The following is a 15,234-nucleotide window of genomic DNA, read 5'->3' as shown; positions in this document are numbered from 1 at the left end:
ATTAAAGAAAATAGTCCAATGCCGTGGTATAACGAGCACACTCGGGCCCTTAAGAGAGCAGCCAGAAAAATGGAGCGCAACTGGAAGAAAACAAAACTAGAGGTATTTCGCATTTCATGGAAAGAGAGCTCGATTGCATACAGCATGGGTGCCCAATCCGGGTGCCCAATCCTGCTCCTGCCGATCGACTGTCCTGCACAGTTCATCTCCAACCATAATCAAACACACCTGCCTTTAATTTTCAAGTGATCCTGAAGACATTAATTGGTTGCTTCAGGTGTGTTTGATTAGGGTTGGAGATTAACTGTGCTGGGGTGCGTTTCCCAAAAGCATCGTTAGCCAACTATGTTTTGCAGGTTCCGTCGTTGTCAGCATAGTTCAACGAGTCGGTGTTTCCCGAAACCATCGTTATAACGAACATTTGCAAACAGCATCGCAAAGTTGTGTAGTTGGAATGACAGCTCTCGACCTGTGGTTAAAAGCATAGTTTCTAGTTTGCATGACATGTGGACTTAATAAATCCTTATCTTGAGCAAAATAAGCAAGCTGACATTCAGTACAACCTGTGTCTTTTATTTAGAATACATGCAAATGTCATTTACGTCTTTGAGTTTGTAAAGCACCGTTTTTGAAGACTGCGCATGTGCGAACGTGCTCTACTATGTAAGAACGAGCCTATGATTGAATCTGGAAATAAAGCAAAATAACTGAGAAAAATGAGAAATAGTCCTCAGATGCCATGTCTGTAATTTATAGCAAAATATCTAGCGTTAATTCGATCTCAAACAGCTTAATTAAAATAAGTTATTACTCCACCACGTGCGTGACGTCATAAACCAACGTGGTTGAATGACCACTTTGCGACAGTATGGTTTCGGGAAACAGTCGTGACTAGCTAGTTGATTTCTTCAACGATGCATCGTACTATGGTAGTTAAACAGTGAGTTACGTCATTGTATGGGAAACACACCCCAGGACAGTCGATCGGCAGGAGCAGGATTGGGCACCACTGGCATACAGAGAGCTACTGCTAGATCTGCTTATTTTTCAACCCTATTAGAAGAAAATAAACAAAACCCTAGGTATTTATTTGAAACAGTGGCTAAACTAACGAAAAATAAAGCTTCAAGCCCAGAAGTTTCCAAGCAGCACAGCAGTAATGACTTTATGAACTTCTTCACTTATAAGATTGATAATATCAGGGAGAAATTATAACTATGCAACCGTCTACTACAGTATCGCATCAGGGAGTGCATTTTAGTCTCCCTAAGGAAAAATTCTATTAATTCATTGCTATAGGAGAGGAAGAATTTGCTTAACTTGTTAAATCATCTAAATCAACAACATGTATGTTAGACCCTATACCGACGAAGCTACTGAAAGAGATGCTTCCAGAGGTCATAGATCCTCTTCTTAATATCATTAATTCATCTTTGTCATTAGGATACATACCAAAAACTTTTAAGCTGGCTATGATTAAACCGCTTGTTAAAAAAACACAACTTGATTCTACAGAATTAGTCAACTACAGGCCGAACTCGAATCTACCTTTTCTGTCAAAAATACTAGAAAAGGCAGTATCTTCACAACTATGTTCCTTTTTAGAAATAAATTATATCTGCGAGGGTTTTCAATCAGGATTTAGACCGTACCATAGTACTGAGACTGCTCTCATTAGAGTTACAAATGATTTGCTCTTATCATCCGATCGTGGTTGTATCTCTCTATTAGTGTTATCTTAGTTCTGCATTTGACACTATCGACCACAACATTCTTTTAAATAGACTCGAAAATTATGTTGGCATTAGTGGAATTGCATTAGCATGGTTTAAATCATACTTATCTGACCGTTATCAGTTTGTAGCACTAAATGAAGAGATGTCTTATAGATCACAAGTTCAGTATGGTGTACCACAAGGCTCAGTACTAGGACCGTTGCTGTTCACTCTGTACATGCTACCCTTGGGAGATATTATTAGGAAGCATGGCATTAGTTTTCACTGTTATGCTGATGATACGCAGATCGATATTTCTTCACACCCTGACGAAACTTACCAATTCACAAAATTAACGGAATGCATAGCTGATATAAAAAAAGGGATGACTAGCAACTTCCTACTACTTAATTCTGAAAAAACAGAGATTCTTATTATTGGACAAAAAATTCCCTCACGTAATAATCTAGAATACTGTCTAACACTTGATGGCTGCTCTGTCAAACCTTCGTCGTCGGTTAGGAACCTGGGTGTGCTCTTTGATACCAATCTTTCATTTGAAAATCACGTGTCTAGCATCTGTAAAACTGCATTCTTTCATCTTAAAAATATATCTAAATTACGTCATATGCTGTCAATGAAAACTAACAATTAGTCCATGCGTTCATGACATCAAGGCTAGATTATTGTAATGCTATTATGGGTGGTTGCACTGCACGCTTAATAAACAAACTACAGCTGGTCCAAAATGCAGCAGCTCAAGTTCTTACCAGAACCAGGAAGTATGACCATATTAGCCCCGTTCCCCATACAGAAATGTAATATATGTCAATATATGTAAATTACATATATAATGTTAGTGCCCATGTATGTCTGCTGCATATATGAGAATATATGCAAAATTCATATATGTAAAACACATATACATATATGAAACATATATTTCAAAATATATCAAAAATGGCCGTTTTCATGTAAGTGCCATATATTTTCCCGTATATGCACATAAATGTGAAATATATGTAAGACGCATATATGTATACACGCATATATGGCGCATATATGTATACACGCATATATGACGCATATATGTATACACGCATATATGACGCATATATGTATACACGCATATATGACGCATATATGTATACACGCATATATGGCGCATATATGTATACACGCATATATGGCGCATATATGTATACACGCATATATGGCGCATATATGTATACACGCATATATGACGCATATATGTATACACGCATATATGACGTATATATGTATACACGCATATATGACGCATATATTTATACATGCATATATGTACTTATTTCTATAGTACATACTTTCACATGTATTAGGGATACAAACCTTATATCTGAATGCCTTGAAATTAAATGCCTATAGTTGGAGATTGTCTATTGTGTGAATACCAAATATAGTATTTTAATACAATAATGCAGTGTTTTCTTTGTCATTTTTGACAAATACATCCACAAAGTACCATAACCATATGCCACAGCTTTAAAAATGCATCAGTATCACATGCATGTACACTGTAAAACTTTTCACTGTAAATTTACAGTTAAATACTGGCAGCTGGGTTGCTATCCACATACTGTATTTTTACAACACTACTACAGTAAACAGCATTTACAGTACTCCACTGTAATTACCAAATACAGCATATACCACATTTTACATTAAACTTGTCGACAGCAATAAATTGTATTTTTACAGGGAATACTGCTTTTATTATTACATAATTAAAATATTATACTTTAAGGTTTCATAAGAGTAGTCACACTAGGAAAAATAAAACATTTTCTGGGTTTTACAACATTTATTTAGTTAAATTGCCTTCTGTGAACATGTTGGCTGAATTACTTTTTAAACATAAAATGCAATTTTAACACTTAAACAGGTAACAGTTAGCACTTAATTAAAGGAATAGTTCACCCAAAAATTTAAATTAGCACATGATTTACTCACCCTCAAGTCATCCTAGGTGTATATGACATTATTCTTTCAGACGAATACAATCAGAGTTCTATTAAAAAATGTCCTGGCTCTTCCAAGCTTTATAACGACCATAAAAGTGCAAACGAAATCCCATTCAAAGTCTGCAAGGTTTCGCAGAAGTGAGGACACCTGTAGGCTTACAGTGGTGTTCTTGTTTTGCACAACTTGGCCAGTTTTCTTTGAAGTTACTTGTCCTTTCTTTGTTTTTGATCCACGTTCAGGATTGATGTCAAGAAAGCGTCTAAAAGGCAGAAAAAAACAACAATTAAATATTATTAACTGAGTGTATATATTTTGACAAAGAGAGACAGCACAAAAGCGGTCTAAAACTGAACAACATGAATAAAATAAAATAAATGCAATGTTGGATGTTGTGAAAAAAAAAATGCAATGTTGGATGTTGTGATCAATAACTGATATTTTTTCTGCCCTGGTAAAATACATCAACTCAATGTGTCTGTTTACATGCACACTGTCAACTAACTAAATTTTTGGAAGTGGGGTTGCCAGATTTAAAGTTTTATTCTACAACTTTTGTCTACTCATCACCCAGCTCATTAACAATATCATGCCCTCATCCGGTGCCATCAGAGTATCAGTGGAAAGGCAGTCTTTAGACTCTCCGTTTATATAGAGCACACACTGCCAGAATCCAGCCCAAACCTTTGTGACAGAAATAATTTAACTTAATTGCAAGCCTTGCAAGTTTATTGCATATATGACAACATGATTTACCAGACTAAATGCATGTTTGCACCCAAAAATTTTAATTCTGTCATTATTACTCACCCTCAAGACTTTTGTTCATCTTCGGGACACAAATGAAGATATTTTTGATGAAATCTGATAGTTTTGTCCTTCCATTGATATCAATATCATTGCAACTGTCAAAGCCCAGAAAAGTGGTAAAAACATTGGTAAATATATAGCTACAGTGGTTCAACCTAAATATTATGAAGCAGGGTTTCTGCACATTTTTTAAAGTCAAATTTAAGGCTTTTTAAGACCTTTTTAAGACCCGAAGAAATCAAAATTAATACCATGCATTAGGGGTGAGCAATATTGACAAAATATGTCTCGATCGATATTTTCAAAGTTTTCTTGATAATAATTAGATAACATTTTACGGATTGTGTTTCTGTGCTTGGTGCCATGGCTTGTTTAGGCCTGTTGACAGCTGACTGACAAAGATATTCATATTCTATGCAGTGGTCAGTTTACAGCAGTGACAGAAATTAACATTTTTTATTAAGGGGTAATATATTTGCCACCTTAAATTGATTTCAAGGGGCATTTTCACCTATATACGGACATTTGTAGATGTTTCAACAAGATATCTTTCACATCTACTGCAGTCAGATTCACCCGTGTTCACTCTGAAGGAATCACTCACATGGCTGGGCACTTGTATGACACATCAAGGATGTTAAGAGGCTAAAAGCAGGTTTAAAAATTGAAGTCAACAGGGTGCAAATTTTAAAAAGAGGATAACACGGTGTAGGCAACACCGATTTTTGTCGTTGTTCTCTGTATTGACAGCACTCCAAATTTACAAAAAAATTAGCTCAATGTTAAAATTGACCGGAGTTCTCCTTTAAGGTTGCACTAGTTACATGGATTATTTAAACAATGTTTTTACTAGCTTTCTGGGCCTTAAAAGTTGCAAAGACGTTGCTGTCTATGGGTGGTTCAGAAACCTCTCAGATTTCATCAAAAATATCTTAATTTGTGTTCTGAAGATGAACGAAGGTCTTACAGGTTTGGAACGACATGAGGGCGAGTAATTAATGACAGAATTTTCACTAATCCTTCAACTGAAAACAACTTGCACCGATATATCTTAAAATATATGACTGCCACTGTTTTATCTCAAGATGCACACCAGTAATGTTTTTTTTTTTTTTAATGATACATTATTATAAAAGCTGCTTAAATACCCTAATTTTATTAAGGCCTAGACCTGGCTTAAGCTAAGCCCTGTATGGAAACCAGGGCCATATTGTTCATACCAGTAGTCAACATAATAAATACTGTCAAGTCAAGGTTAGTGACACAATTCAGTCTAATATATATGTATGAATGGCAAATATGCCAATGACTAACCTCTGACCAAACTCAAGGTGCTGCCTCTTCCTGGTACTGCAAGCTGAAGTTATAGGAGGAGGCAAACAGCGCTGCCAGGCCAGTGATGAAGAGGCTGTGATCCTTCACACACACCTTGACCTTCCAAACTTAATATCCAGCACTGGTTGCTTAGAGATTGACCTGTAATGGAATAAAAAAGAAAATAAAAAAAAAGAATAAATAAATAATATTAATAATTAAAATAACTACTGTGGGTTCCACTGTGGTTCGATGTAGTTGTCTATTCATAGTTCTATGAATTAAATTTTTCAACTAAAAATTAAAATTGGTTAGAATGCTAAAATGCACTGGCATATAATTTTGTTTGTTTTAAGCATAAACTCACTTAATTTTGACTTATTCTTTCAGAAAACAAGACAATTTTTACGTGTCTAATAAATGCTTCTTCATGTAAGAATTGTAGATATCTGGACTGGAAACAAAATAAAAACACTAATTAAGAAAAACATATTTTGCAGTAGGGTGAGTAAATGATGGCTTTTCATTTTAGGTTTCATCTACCCCTTTAATGTTTACATACCAGGAAATAAGTCGTGGACTTTCTGGCAAATGTAGATTGCTGGACATCAGCGATGCAAATTTCTGAAACAATTTTTAAAAAGGACAGCACAACCTTGATCAACAGAACCCAAAACATAAAACATATTACAAATTAATGAGATTTGCTGAATAATCTCTACTTATCTGCTTGAAGGATAACACCGTCTAACTTCTTTGAATTAGGGAGTAGTTGTAGGACCATGGGATGGCAATCAGGAACAGGCCTACTACATTTGAAAACAGCATTAGGAACATGGATTTTCATGTGCTAGCAAAATTCTGACAACGATTCAAAAGCACGATCACAGAACTGACAGAATTTGACAGCATTTTTTTTTTTTTTACAACATAGACTATAACTGTAACACTACTTAAAAGCACTTACATTAACAATGGCCATCAGATTACAAAGCCTAAAACGAAAAAAATATCAAATGCACGTCATGCAAATAGCATGGTAAAGGTTGTCTATTATATGAAATGTCGAAGTTAACGTTACTTGGTAAACAGGTGGAACAGAGTCAGTGAATTGCTTGCGCGGCCACGGTAGTAAACCGCGTTCGCAAAATCAAACCAAATACGTGAAAACAATGTAGAAATGCGAACGCAAAAAAAAAAAAAAAAAAAACTTATATATTGGCTTACCGTATCACTCAGTTGAACAATTCTCCATCTTCTCAAACTCTAAATCCCACTTATCGTCACGCGCAGGTTAGATTATTCAATGACAAATTCTTCCATCCGTCTTCAGGTAACTGCTACCGTTAACGTCGTCCATTTTCTGCTGCGTCACAGGCAACTAATGTTTGAAACACGAACCGAACCGAACCGAACCTCAAAAAAGCTTTAAAATTGCTCACAGATTCGCAGACATTGTTTATCTTGATAACAGGAATGATTATTTGTTCAGTTGAATCCCGCTGACAAAACGAGTTTGCCTGTTGTAGCTGCCTAACGTAATAGTGTCTGCTCGCATGACGCGTCACATTTGAACTGAATTGAGCGCGAAAGAAATCAATCCCACAATGCAATGCCTTTTCAGTCAGTATGATGGTAACGAATTTATCAGGACGAAAACATAAATGTGCTGTATATTTACAGCTGTTCTGTAAAAGATACAGCTTAATACTGTATTATGGAAATACAGTAGCCTACAATTCTGTAAGAAATTCGTTGTAAATTTACAGTAAAGGGTTACAGTGTATGTTTACATACATTTATTAAATATGTTGAAAACAAATATGTCACATATTTATAATTAATGTTGTCCATATATGCGAGAAACCAATACTATACTGTAATATATGCAGATATATGGTATCATATATGGATGAACTCAAATATTTTCTTCACATGTTTGGACACATACATGTTCATATATGCTGCAGGCATATATTGTGTTCTCAGATAAGTCAAATATATGTATAGATATATGTTGCAGTCATATATTGTGTTCTCAGATAAGACAAATATATGTATAGATATATGTTGCAGTCATATATTGTGTTCTCAGATAAGTGAAATATATGTATAGATATATGTTGCAGTCATATTGTGTTCTCAGATAAGTCAAATATATGTATAGATATATGTTGCAGTCATATATTGTGTTCTCAGATAAGTCAAATATATGTATAGATATATGTTGCAGTCATATATTGTGTTCTCAGATAAGTCAAATATATGTATAGATATATGTTGCAGGCATATATTGTGTTCTCAGATAAGTGAAATATATGTATAGATATATGTTGCAGTCATATATTGTGTTCTCAGATAAGTCGAATATATGTATAGATATATGTTGCAGTCATATATTGTGTTCTCAGATAAGTCGAATATATGTATAGATATATGTTGCAGGCATATATTGTGTTCTCAGATAAGTCGAATATATGTATAGATATATGTTGCAGTCATATATTGTGTTCTCAGATAAGTCGAATATATGTATAGATATATGTTGCAGGCATATATTGTGTTCTCAGATAAGTCGAATATATGTATAGATATATGTTGCAGGCATATATTGTGTTCTCAGATAAGTCGAATATATGTATAGATATATGTTGCAGGCATATATTGTGTTCTCAGATAAGTCGAATATATGTATAGATATATGTTGCAGGCATATATTGTGTTCTCAGATAAGTCGAATATATGTATAGATATATGTTGCAGTCATATATTGTGTTCTCAGATAAGTCAAATATATGTATAGATATATGTTGCAGGCATATATTGTGTTCTCATACAAGTCAAATATATGTATAGATATATGTCATGCTATTTAAAATATAAGTACATATATGGCCATATATTACATTTTTGTATGGGTCTGTCAACACTGCATTGGCTCCCTATTAAACATTGTGTAAATTTTAAAATATTGCTGATCACTTACAAAGCACTTAATGGTTTAGCTCCACAATACTTGAGCAAGCTCTTAAAGGGATAGTTCACTTTGAAATTCAATTTTGGTATGTTTTAGCTTACCTCAAGTGCATCCAAGATGTAGGTGTCTTTTTTTCCGCAGTAGTTTCAATTTTTATATTTTTAGGTCAAACCGTTCTTGTCTGACAGTCATATTATGCAGGTCTATGGTCACGGTCTCAAAGAGCATGCACAGAGTCCAAATTAAAACAATTCCCCATCGTCCAAATTAAACAATTCCCCATCGTAAGTACACATTGATGGCCTAAGACACGAAACGAGCGGTTTGTGTGAGAAAACTAACAGTATTTATATAGTTTTTACCTCTTATAACACAGCCACGTCCAAGTGATCTGAGGGCGCGAGCGCATCCTGCTGTGTGACGTGTGCGCAGACTGGTGCATAGATGTATACACTAGATGTCACCTTGGTTACGGCAGTTCATTGGAACGAATGTCTTTAATGCGACATCTAGTGTATATATACTATGCACCAGTCTGCGTACACATCACACAGCAGGAAGCGCCCGCGCCCGTGTTATAAGAGGTAAAAACGATATAAATACTAGGCGTTTCTCAATGTCAAGGAAGGATCCTCGGAAGCCAGAATTTCGAGGATGCTACGTCATCGACATCCGTCGAAGGACTGTTCCAATGTCGAGGATCCTCGGAATTTCCACCAAGGACTGAGTCCTTCGTTCGAAAAATATCCCATATACAGGAAAGGATGCATATGTGTAGCCTTCGCACTCTCAAATCACCCACAATCCTATGCGCGCAGCTTTGCTATCTTGTTAAAAAAATTCTAAATGTTGGACGTTAACGGAGTCGGAGCGTTAACGGGTCAATATGCTTTCAAATGTAAATATATTTACGTTACCAAACATTTGTTTAAAAAAATAATAATGATTATATTGCCTGAGTGAACAGAACTGCGTCCATAGCAACGCTCTGTTTTTCATTTTCACTGACGTAATGACGCACTGACGTGCACTTGCTAGCCTGTTCCATTTACGTGTTCTCCGAATGCTAGAGAGGAGCCTCGCCTAGCCTCTGAAGGAAGTGACTTGGAAGGACCAGTCCTGCCAAGGAAGTATCCTTGACATTGAGAAACACCTACCGTTCGTTTTCTCACACAAACCGCTCGTTTCGTGTCTTAGGCCACTGGAAAATAAAGTGTTACCGATTTTTTATAAAAAAAAATTGTTGTATTTTTTTTATTACAGCTAGAGAAAAAAGTCAAACTAAACAACAAAGTTAGACTGATATCATTACCAAAGAAAGGAGAAGACGTGGAAGCAGGTACTCTCTATAGTGTTGCGGGCTGGGGAACACTGTGGACTAATGGCCCAGTGAGTGATCGTCTAATGGAGGCAAACACGACTACAATAAATCAGGCATGCTGTCGAGCTTCTTGGGGATCGCACTTCTTGGCCTCACAGATGATCTGTGCATATGGCAGTGGTGGATCCTGCAGCTTATGTACAAAAGATGAATCACAGACTTTATGGTAATGTACAGACTGGTTTCACTAGTGACGTGTTGATCTGTGTTTCTTAACAGGGGGATTCAGGAGGTCCTTTGGTTTGTGGAGACACTGCAGTTGGTGTCACATCTTTCGTATCTCGACATCGCTGCAATTCACCTCAACGTCCTAATGTGTATACTAAGATTTCAGCATATCTTCAATGGATCAACAAAATGGAAAAATTAAGTGACTTCATGTAAACTAAAAAGAAAGAAATGTTTTTCTTGAATTCTTAAATAAACCTTCTTTCAATCACATGGCAAGCATCAATTATAGTCAAGTGTTCTCATTGTCACAACCATAAATAATTGCACGCTTTAAAATCATTATCAGGTCACTTGGTGGCCATCATGGCAACACCCTCAATTTTCAGTCATGCAAGTACGGCTCATATCTACTTAAAGGGGGGAAAACTGAAATAAAAAAAGAAAAGAAAATATTTTATAAGTAAAACAATTAGTTTAGTCTAAATTAAATTAAGTTGAATTAAACCAGTCCTGGAAAGGCCTCCAGGATTTGAGTAAAAATAAATAAAAAAATTTACCCAGGAAACTAGGTTGTTTATATAATGGAGCATAATCTGACAATCTGACAAGACGCTGACAATTACCTCCATCCTCCCCACCTCCACCAGGATGGTCCCTTCCCCTCGATCCTCCCCACCACCACCAGAATGGTCCCTTCCCATACCTCCCAGGGGTCGGTTGCGCCCCTGCCTTCATCTTCAGGCAGGAAATGCAGTTTCTGCTACCCTCGGATTGTGCGCTACGGACGGGGCCTACGCCAAAGAACTTTCTAAATAATTGCTTGCTGGGCTGTTAATAAATATATGCTTCGTTATATCATTTTATTTCCCGAGTCTCTCTGCTAGAACTAAAAATAGCATTACCTTCCAAAGGATCCCAATGCTAGGAATGTGGATATTTATTTTCGACAATGTGAATGAGTCAACGATCAAAGAACGCTCCGTTTACAATAGCTGTTTAAATTATTCTCAATAATTCAAATATTTAATGAACGATTTGTTTGACAGTAGTGGTTCTTGAGGCAAAGTCGTTCAAAATGAGCAGATCTAACAAATGATATGAATATTATCATATGATCATAGATGGAAAAGACCATTTACAGCCAATACATTCAATTTACCATAGGATATATATGGTTTTTAAAGCTTTTTAACAGTTATAACGCCACCTATGGTCCGATCTCTATAAAAGCACCTAGTTTTGAGTTTTCCTATAGGATTTATAGGCTTTAGAGAATATTTTGCCTGGCCTATTTTTATTTATGACCCTGTTATAGCTCCCCAAAAGTTAAAGTTAAACGTTTTTTTGATAATTATTGATCTAGAGAGTATTTCACTGCATTGGTTTTATTGAGGTTGAGCAAAAAACCTAGACTAGTTAGCAAATGTAAGTTTTTAACAAAATTGTGAATATTTAATGAGAAAATTGATTGACAGCAATATTTTTATGAGTAAAAGTTGTTCAGTATGAGGAGATCTATCAAATGATATAAATATTGTGGGGATATGTGAAACACCACGTGATTACAGAGGCCTAAAACTCGTTTGCACCAGCTAGTGGTGATTTCTTTCAAAATTCTTACAGGCCTCTAGGGCCATGAGCCGAACATGCCCACCAAGTTTCGTTCTGATCGGCCAACATTAACCTCATCTAATAGGTGCTCAAACTTCATTGGCCGATGGCGGCCATGTTTTTCGAGATACGCGAATGTCATCATAAACACCCATGGCACCTTGGACCAAGATACTGCATGACACTTTTGGTTTGTGGTTTTTGTATTTTTTCCTGTTTATAGCACCACCAAGCATCCGATCGCCACGATTATTTTCACTTGACCAAAGATTGAGCCCATACACATGTGCTTTCACCGAGTTTGGTGAAAATATCTCATTCCGTTCACGAGTTTTAGAGACCATTAATCGAAATGTAAACTTTTTGATATAATTATTGACAATCTGACTTCAGAGAATCTTGCTGCAAGATCGGGCCAAAAACCTAGGACTAGTTTACAAAAACTCCAAAATACCCAAAAGTTTCGCCGTGCGGCAATCGAATATGTAGCGCTCCCGTCAGGCCGATCAGGGCGGGCCCTGGTGACATTGTAGATGTGTGAGTACTACCAGCCCTCAAAGTTTCAAGTCTCTACGACTTGGTTTGGTCTGCCCGATCAGTTTTAGGTGAGAATGCTCATCTTTGGAAATTTTAACAATTACAGTAGGGTTTCAGTGCTATGCGTTTGAACCCCTAATAAAAAAGACATATAAAACAAAAAACTATAGGGTCTCAGCACTTGATGCTTGAGCTGCTGTTTACAAAATCTTTATCAAGCCTGTAAACACACATTAGAGAGGGAAAAAAACACTTTTTGCACTTTCAGGCCATTTATCACTGAAAAGTGTTTTTTGTTGGCACAAATGCTTCATTATGTTCATATATGGTTCCCATTACTGAACAATAAAGTCTTTCTACTTGCCCGCAGCAATGTAAGTTAATGTTGATGAAGTATATTTTACCATTATGTTATAATATATAGATACACCTCCCTTCCCTTCTAAATCTAATTTTGATAAATGTATCTATTAAAGTTGAACAACTGAATATTATTTGGAACAAGTTTGCCATCCATCCAACATAACCTGCAATTACTTCAACTCAACACCAGAGGTCAACATCTCCAGCTGTCTAAATAAGACTTCTAACATTTCTATTGTTCTCAGTAGAAGTCCTCATAGCTGGGTAAACTTCTATAGCAGTGAAATGGAGATGAGATACAATTTTTTTTTTTTTTTTTTTTGTATTCCCATTTGATATAATAACAAAAGAAAAGAGCCATGATAGAATTGCCATGACTTTCCAGAAGAAGGGAAAAATATCAAGACAATTACAGCTGTCATAAGAGAGAATCACAATCTGTGAATAGGGTCCCCTCCCTCCCTCTCTCTCTCTCTCTCTCTCTCTCTCTCTCTCTCTATATATATATATATATATATTTTTTTTTTTTTTTAGGGTGGCCCTCATTTTTGGACTTTTGAAATCTTCTGCTCTCACCCTCCCAATCAACTCTCCTTTGTTAGAAATGGAAACAAACCGAATTTCGCTGAGATTGGACTACGTTTAGGGTGTGCTCAACAAAACTGAAATTCCATCTTAAAGGGATAGTTGACCTAAAAATGAAAATTAGCCCATTGTTTACTCAACCTGAAGTCATCCTAGGTGTATATGACATTCTTCTTTCAGACGAATACAATCAGAGTTATATTAAAAAATGTCCTGGCTCTTCCAAGCTTTATAATTGCAGTGAATGGCTGTATGTCTTTGGAAGTCCATCAAAGAGCATCTATTCATGATTAAAGTGCTCAACACGGCTCTGCGGGGGTTAATAAAGGCCTTCTAAAGTGAAGCGATGCGTTCGTGTAAGAAAAATATCCATATATAATAACTAGCACAAACAGGGCTGGGCAACCGCATTCATCATTACATTGTGTGTCAAGTTCAATTGTTACTCATTTAGTGTAAGTCGATGCGTATGGCTGTCTGGCGGAAGCTAGTTATTTTAGTCGATAAAGTTTTAAATATGGATTTTTTTTTACACGAATGAATCGCTTCACTTCAGAAGGACTTTATTAACCCCTGGAGATGCGTGGAGCACTTTGTGCTTTGATGGTTTGATGGTTCCAAAGTCAAACAGCCATTCGCTGCCATTATAAAGCTTGGAAGAGCCAGGACATTTTTTAATATAACTCCGATTGTATTTGTCTGAAAGAAGAATGTCATATACAGATAAAGAGTAACTAAAAAAAGACAAAAAACTATATTAATAAATAATATATAAGAATAATATTAATAATATAAATATACTAATATTAATGAAAATAAACTATTATTTAAAAGGTTATTTATAACATCATTAACGCCCTATAACACTTTAAAAGCATGGTTCTTTATGGAAACATACAAAAAGGGTTCTGCTATTGTTACAAGCCAAAGAACCCTAATTTGGTACTGTTTAGAACTGTTGATAAAAAGACGCATTGAGCATATCCTAAATGACAAATTATCTAGATGGTATTTTGCATACATTATGTACTTCTAGTGGAGAAACAAATGAGGGGGTATATATACTGTATATATACACACACACACATAGATATATCGTCTCACGTTACGTATGTAACCATGGTTCCCTGAGAGGGAACGAGACGCTGCGTCAAGCGCTGCGGGAACGCCCTGCGTGATTGCGTCGTGTAGCACATGTGTAATCAGTCCAATGGATAGACGAGACGTCATAGGCGGGTGACATCATCAACCAGGAAACTATAAAGCACCCCTGGAAACAGACCGCGACAGCTTCTGAAAAGCCGAAGCAAGTCGATCACAGGCATGCAGGGAGTATAGCAAGGCGACGCAGCGTCTCGTTCCCTCTCAGGGAACCATGGTTACATACGTAACCTGAGACGTTCCCTTTCAAGGGAACTTGCGCTGCGTCAAGCGCTGCGGGAACCCTATACCCACGACGCCATATGACAAATGCCTGTTCTGTGTGAAGTCCTTGCGCACACTAGGAAACAAGCACCCTAGACCCTGGAGTGGAGCCTAGGTCCAAGTCATAAAATCTAACAAATGTATGCGGTGAGGACCAGCCTGCCACATTACAGATGTCATAGAGTGAAACTCCTGATAATAAAGCCTTAGAGGCAGCCATACTCCCGGTAGAATGGGCAGGGACAGCCAAAGGTGAAGGCTGTCCGGCCGCTTAATAAGCAAGTGAGATAGCCTCAACTACTCACTTGCTCACTATCTGCGTACCACGGAGAAATGAAATAAGG

General features: G+C 36.6%; 1 long non-coding RNA gene across 1 annotated transcript; it reads right to left on the bottom strand.

The window, feature by feature from the left end:
• Positions 1-3,831: 3,831 nt before the first annotated feature.
• Positions 3,832-6,643, bottom strand: LOC307169490. Its single transcript, XR_013823147.1, has 3 exons — positions 6,403-6,643; positions 4,527-4,621; positions 3,832-3,978 (listed from the first exon to the last, which is right to left on the bottom strand). It is a non-coding gene; the product is annotated as an uncharacterized lncRNA (long non-coding RNA).
• Between the last annotated feature and the right edge of the window lie 8,591 nt (positions 6,644-15,234).

The sequence above is a fragment of the Squalius cephalus genome (genome assembly GCF_949319135.1).
Source record: "Squalius cephalus genome assembly, chromosome: 13".
NCBI lineage: Eukaryota > Metazoa > Chordata > Actinopteri > Cypriniformes > Leuciscidae > Squalius > Squalius cephalus.
This window is presented reverse-complemented; position numbering and strand designations above follow the sequence as displayed.